We start from the raw sequence: 7,893 nt of genomic DNA, 5'->3' as shown, positions 1-7,893 counted from the left end.
GTATTGTTCGACTGGGTCTAAATTGAGAAGTTAGTCACACCAGTAATTTTTGAATTAATCTCACATTTCTTGTCTCTAGGGAACTGTTTAGATATTTATAAATGACAACTCACCCTTAAAGTAAATTGTGGAAACGGTGGCGTATAACCATAATACGGGAATAAAAGTTGTAAACCTCACGAATATACTTCAAGGCATTTTATTGAATTATAACACAATACACTATATTCACGACATTTATTAATATTAATACATGTATATAACTCATTACATGTTATTTCATTTTCGTATTGTAATACATAATGTTGTCATATCGCTTTACAGGTTAAATACTTATGCGGTTGGATATATCTATTTTCGTTTCGTTTTAGTTTATTTTAGTTTCGTTTTAGAACTGGCCGTCCTAGTACGAACGAGAGAACCCAACCTTACTGAGAGGATGATGGGGTACATCTGAACCTACAAGAAAAACACATTTAACATATTATTTACCGATATTCAAAATTTAATTTTAAAACCTAAATTCAAACTCATATTGTTTAGTCGCAAACAATTGTTTTTATGTTTTAGTACTAGTGGCCTTCAACTTGTCTTGATAACACTTACATGTAATCTCAGACTAAGTCTCCATGCATTCTTTCTCTATACAAAATGTCAATAATATTGGTCACGAACACCAAATGAACTAACAGAAAACAACCAGATTTTCGCCGACCGTACCCCACCTCCCTCTCGATAACCCATACACATCTTAAAGCTCGAATGTTGAATTACTTTTGAAACGTAGTAAAAATAACACAGACATTGCGCAAACTCAACGAGGTAAAACATTTAAGCGAGCTTTTTAAAATTGCCGTTCGAAAGATGAAGATACAGTCAGAATTATCTTGAGCATGCCCATATATTGAGCAGTTACAGCTTCTATGGCAGATTCTCTAATTTGGTTGAATAGAAATTGCGATAAAAAAATCAATATGTTTGTCGTGTATTTAATGACTTTTTAGAAAAAAATAGAACCGCTACTATTGTATGCGAATTTAAAGCCTTGTTTCTGTATAGAACAAACTATTAACGAAAAGGTCAGTGTATTTAATGTAAGTGGCCTCTAGTCTCTTTATTCACAGATTTGTGATTATAATAAAAACACACTATTTTTTTTATCTATTTTCTTTCACAGAGCATAGTGAAACACACATTATCTAAGTTTGTATTCCTGATGTTAATGAATAAATTGTATTTGTATGAAAAGTATGTTCACGGGTCCGTTCATAATTCGTTGCTTAGTTGCGTAGTTTAGTCTAACTAAGATGTTGTTAAAAATACATTAATATACAATATAGTTTAAAAATAATATATTCAACAATGGCTTTCTTTTCCGTACTGTTGGGATTATTTGTGACGGTATATAAGTATACAATATATATAAGTATTTTCACTTTTCCAGCAGTAGTCAAGTTGCGTAAATCCCCATCTAGACATAACAAATGGTAGACTCAAGAGAAGCTTCTGATCTAGTTTATGATTAGTTGAAGATTTGAAACTGCTGTATTGTTGACAAATGTACCTTGTAAGATTAGTGGAGATACAGATATTTCTAGAAGTCATTCCATCTGGCTGGACATAGGACGGGCAGTTTACTGGATATCGCATGGAAGGGAAACCTAAAAAAGAAGAGTCGTTGCTTTCATGTTGTGGTTACATTAGTAGTTACAAATGGTTGTCTTAGTCCATTTTAAAACATCAATCTGAGTGCTCGTTTACAACATGCTGCACATCTTTTGAATAAAGCTTTTTCACGGCCTAGTTATTTCAACATTGTTTTGTCTTAATATATTGAATAGTATAGATTGTGAATATCATCAAGTAGTGCACACTTCAAGATACATCTGCTGAATATAGCGTTTCACTAGCTAGTGAATTGCTCCAAATAGAAATGAATGCTTATTTCCAATGCATCTACATAAGTGTTCGTTATAAACCTGGGTCGCAATTATGGTCGCTGAAAAAGGAAAGTCTACCGAATCAACGACGTCATCGGGAATACACCTAAACGAATGACTGCCCGTATATAGCAAACAAGATTGCAAGTGAACTTCAAACATCTTCTACTTGTATTATGTTTGTAATTTAATATAATGTTTAAATATGAGGCACCTCTAGGATAAATATTTGTTTATAATCAATAAACAGTTTTTCACATAATATATAAAAGGTTAAATGAAACTACTGCGCACTCCCTTTTAAGTCAAAGGTTATGTAAATAAAATTATACTTCACCTCAACTTTCATTTATGTTTTGTTAAAGTCTGAATATAAATATAATGGATTCACATTCTACCTAATATTTTAGACACACATTAAGCAAACTATAACTATAGTCATAAACTAAACTTGTTTATGATGGCGTTTCTTGTAGATAAAAGGATACTTAACTTTCCATTTCATGTCTGTTAATAATTATTGTGTTTCTGTGTGTCAAACACATTCTCCGACGGTTACTACGAGACCTAATCACCGTACAAAAAGGAGAAGAATTGTGTACACATGGATTCTGAAGATGGGGACACAACTATTTAATTAATAACATGCAGTGTATTACTTGTATTATTTTTGTTCTGTGCAAAAAGGAACATTTGTTTCATATGGCTTCTTTTTAATACATGTAAATTCATATCTAAAAGCTTTAAGTTTATAAGTTTTATCTTCAAACTAGTTTTAATTCTGGTTATTTTACCAATACAAACATGTCTGTTTACACGACAGCACGGTAAAGTAAAGAATCTTTTTAGACTTCAGAAAACCTACGTTAAGTTATTGCCGAGGCTTTTCTTGGCGAGATAGTTTACTTCTCTAAATAATCAGTTCAGAAGTGTCAATCTGTAGTGTGCCCTTATTTTGATAGTAAATATATTAAATGACATATTCAAAAATAAGAACATTTAATCAGCAAATCTCTGTAAATACACTCTAGGTCTTTTTTCTCAATATTTGTATAATTCTTATGAATCCGTTTTTATCATTTGGGTCGCATTGTTTACATTAGAATCAGACATACATTAGGAACACGATTTTCGTAGGGTTTCAAGAATAACTTTCGTTTTGAAAAAAATACATAAGGCATATTGGCTAAGATATTAAATAAAACAACATGTTAACATGATATAAAAATATCTTTTCTCAAGCAATGCTGTAAACAAACATACGTTGATATCTAATGCGTACTCTTGAATAGGAAGAGTGGATCAGCTGCACCCAAAAAACGGCATTCGTAAAATATTACCTAAAAACAAATAAGCAAGTATTGTTTGTGTGATGATACGTTTTCGTTTAATCAATAAGTCCTGGCCTACTCAAACATTTATTTTAAACAAAATTATGGTCATAACAAGAAGGCCTACGGAAATTATGACATGATAACGGAAATATTTAAAAGCAAGAACAAGTAAATTGATTGTGACGTATTTTAGAAAGATGCACATAACTAAAAGAGTCAATCAAATAAATGATTTGCAAATTAAAAGTCCACGTGTTGCCCAATGAACCAAGTTTACATGAGTGTCTATGACTGCAAATAATTTTATCAAGATTGTATATTTAAACATTACGATTAAAATTCGCTTTACATCTGTAATGCTATAGGTCTTATTCTCATAGTATCGGCCCTCCTCAATGTATCGTACATTTGACAAAAACCCCTATAAGGTGCTTGACAGTCAATGTTGTTTCTTTTTTATTTTTAGAAGTTTCAATGTATGTATTGTGTGTTTATTACTATTACGACGATTTTTCTCATGATTTCCGGTTTTCATTTGATAGAAGGTCATGTTTATTCCAGGCCGATATTATGATTACACATAATTGTGTTAGTTTTTTTGTTTTAGGTTTATTAGTAGGCTAATAAAATGTTACGAACGCCGCTTATGACAGAGAAATGCCATGATTTAATATTTATTCTGAACTATTTTAATGATATTTTAGAATGACGTGTTTTTATAAACTTGTTATAACACAAGTTTGGCAGCTGTTTCCGATCGTTAAATATTCGAAATTATTAGTTTTGCAATCATCGGTTATTTCATTTGTCTTCGGGGGTTATTTCCCACAACATTTATTGTGTATTTGTTCAAACATTGCCAACATTATCAACGTCTATAAATTCAGTTTAATTAATTCACCAGGGTAATATATACCTCGAGTATTACACGAAAGGTTCACTTTTTTAGAACGATACGCAGTATATGAATTTGCATTCGGTACGTGTTATGTGTTCCATTGGTATTTCTTAGATATAATATTCTGTGATTCCTGGTGTTTTTTGCATGACTTTCGACTTTGTATTCGAAGAATTTAAAGAAGGAGCACACACTCTTGTAAAATGCAAACCTGCATTAAAATGTCAAAACAGTTTGTTCTTCTTTGCCATATTTCAAATAATGCAACTTTATCATGCGCATGTGTTTCTAATTTGAGTAAGTTTCATGGCGGCTCGAACAAGAACGATCTACCACCGCTAAGTTCGTATTAATGATGGTAGTTTGCTCAATTCTGAAAGGTGTATATATAATTATCAGTGCATATTTGAACAATCAACAAAAGATTACATTGTATTTTCTTTCTTTTTTTCATAACAAATAATCGATGCGAAAACATGCGTCGTGTGTGTCAGACAAGATGTGCGTTTTTCGGGAATAAACATGCATTATATTCTCATGCTTACCTGACACAAAAAACACATTAACAGCGCTCTATTAAATTAAAGAGAACGATAGATAAGATCCTGTTGATAGATTGTCGTTTCCTTATCATATTTATCAAATCAAACTGTGTTCCATAAACTGCATCACGTAATCGTTGAATTCATATTCCAAAGGATTAATTTACCAAACATCAAATTGAAAGAAATAATTGTCTAGCGTTGTTGTGGCACGAACATTGCCTTTTTTAAGCGTGAATAAGTTATAATATAATAAACTACAAACTAAGCGAAAACAATTTATGGAATTAAATCGCAGCTTTTCATTCTGTTGGTAATTATTTTCAAATGGACGCACCATTCCAAATGCAAACTTAAGAAAAAAATACAGTCTAATGAATCATTAAGCTTTTCCAAGAAATAACGATTTTTTCCCAAATATCTCTCGTGGTTAGCAAGAAATCGTTTTAAGAAATGACATGGTACATATAGCCAGTGTCACCACTTTGAAAGCTTTAAAATTGAATTATGAAATGTGGGCGGCGTTTATAGACAAACACGCACGGTTAACATAAACACAGTTACACTTATTGCTGGTTCACAATTTGAGGTTGTCATTAAACGTATGTATAACATATTATAAACAATGAAACTTAGTGCACGTATCTTAATTTCAATCTTATAATCACTCTAATATCGTTACTTATAGAAATAGTTCAAATGATTTGTCCGTCTTAATCATCGCGCGCTCATATTGGAATATTTTCTATTACATAAAATAAAATACGATTTGATTTAACTACGTCAAAATTAAAAAAGTTCTTCATGACAACAGATCTACAACAACTTCTTTGTCAAAAAACAATTAAATTGAAAAGCGTATATTTAATGCTTGTAATGAAGGGTCCCACCTTTTAACCATTTTAGACGCACAATCGATCAAAAGTGCTAATTGGGACAGCTTCCCATATATTTATTTAAATAAAGACGATGCAAACCTCGGAGGAAATGAGAAATTAAATTAACGAGTGGAAACAGTCGTTGTAGCGATTTTTATCGCAATAAACGGCTGATTCAATTGCATATCTGGTCCCTAACGGCAACCATATTGAAACTGAACGCGTGTTTACAGATTTGTACTATGTGAAATGCTGAAGAAAATATGAATTTAAGAACGAAAATAGCGTTATTATACAGCTATGTGTTATAACGCCTGGTCTGAATTCATCCATAAATTAAAGAGGAAGATTGAAAGTGGGCGACAACTGCGTAGGAATCGACACCTTATATTTGCAAAGGTTCATCTTTTAAAGCAAAACGCAAATCAGTTTTAATTAAAGAAGGTGTTAATATAGATTTGTGATGTATTGATAAAATTACATACTTATATTTCTTTAGTACATTTCTTTCGCGCACTGGCTCTTTCTAGTTGATACAACAACATTTATGGGTTTAAATAACAAATGAAGAACACATTGCAGGACAAAAGTGATTTAAAGAAGTACAAATCAAACATCAAAAATGCTGTTAACTCACACGAACATGTGCCCAGAGCATACCGATGATATCCTTCGTCTTCGGTATATATTAATTTTCTTAAATATTATTTTACGCGTTTAATAAAAAATGTAATTTCCTTAGTTTTGAAAAAAAAGTTTAATATACTACACAAAAGGATCAAATGAACAGAACGCACAGCAGTAATAATGCAACAGCATTCAACGATTGTCGTTTATGAGTTGTGCCTGGTTTCGTGGTGTCGGTTTCGTTTTGTGTTTAATAATTTATTTGTTAGTGAGCAATAATATAGATCCATATTGTCGCCAAATCATAACGAGGAAATGTATAAAACGTGTAAAGTAAGAGATTGACGTTTGTTAAACACGTACTTGAACTTTTACCTTATATGCAGAATTTCAAAATATATGTTGTCAACCGATTGTTATATATCCGTTTGTGTTGTAGATGAGACTAGGGTAATGGGAATGACTGCTCAAGGTACTTTAAGGCTACAAACTTTCACCAGCATGCAGGAACATTGAGGACCATGACACAGTTTCCAAAATAACTATAAGGTAAGCATTGACTAAAACCTATGCAACCATATGTATATCATCAAGAAATATGTATTGTTTATTACCTTGGTACGGAACATTACTACTGTCTACATGACATACATGTATTTGTAAATTCTTGCGACAATCAGATTGCCAATTAAACGAGGACAAATGTAGGATCAACCTGTCGAAAATCACAAACATATTTGTTAAATGTCCAATGACATAAATTATATCAGGTACCTTTACTTCTATCTCGACTAGAATTGGAAAAAAACCGGAAAGCATAAGCGATGCAACGGTTGGCTTTCATGATTTCAGTCTAATTTACACACACGTGACGTGTTAAATATCCTTTTTTCTTAGTTACACCATCTTTATTTAGCAATATAAAGAAGTGAAAACACAATGCTTCACAAAATATCAATCTGATTAATGGTTACTTACATTACAATGTTTACATTGATATATGTATACTAAAGAGTGATGATGGAAATTGCAGTCAATAAATCACCTGAGTCCTTCAGTAACAAAAATGTGCCATCCAGATTCGAACTGATTCTAAGCCGTAATGAACAGACAGAGGTTATTCAAGAAATGTCAATCGGTCGTCCGGTCGACACTCATACCACTTCTAAAATTGATGATTGCAAAAGTTGTTATTGGTACACGGTTATTCGCATGTAAGATAAGTCGTAAAACATTCACAAATATGCAAGATGATGGACACAATTTTGACTTCGACTTCAGTTGATAAAGATAATTGCATAAAGGTAAGGGTCTGGACCAAAGTACCATATCATCTTCATTAACTTTCATCGCTAAATGTATTCACCAGCCTGAGCAAAGGTGCTATTTCAGCCACTAGCTTTTAATAGTAAGTGTATTTACCATCACGGTTTCCCTTTGCAAAGGGACCAAATAAGTCACAGCTTATCAAGGTTACTATATTCACAATTTCGTCCGCTTGTTGCAAAAAAGCACAATCAGCCAATGCTGTCCTCGGTAACTTGTTAAGATGATATTTTTAGTACTCTCATACACGTTGAGTGCTGTTTTCAAAGTTTGGTGTATTAGCAATCTCCGGTTTTACCAAGCAAACTTTCCTATGTGCAATATTTTATAGATATTGAGTTACCACAA

At 32.2% G+C, this 7,893-nt stretch overlaps 1 long non-coding RNA gene across 1 annotated transcript; it reads right to left on the bottom strand.

Annotated features, from left to right (window-relative positions):
* Positions 1-222: 222 nt before the first annotated feature.
* LOC127870220 (uncharacterized) lies at positions 223-1,641 on the bottom strand. The gene is made up of 2 exons (XR_008044701.1): positions 1,565-1,641; positions 223-459 (listed from the first exon to the last, which is right to left on the bottom strand). It is a non-coding gene; the product is annotated as an uncharacterized LOC127870220 (long non-coding RNA).
* Between the last annotated feature and the right edge of the window lie 6,252 nt (positions 1,642-7,893).

Source organism: Dreissena polymorpha, chromosome 2, assembly GCF_020536995.1.
Source record: "Dreissena polymorpha isolate Duluth1 chromosome 2, UMN_Dpol_1.0, whole genome shotgun sequence".
In the NCBI taxonomy this organism is placed as follows: Eukaryota; Metazoa; Mollusca; class Bivalvia; order Myida; family Dreissenidae; genus Dreissena; species Dreissena polymorpha.
Note: the sequence above shows the minus strand (reverse complement) of the source record. Positions and strands in the feature narration are given on the sequence as shown.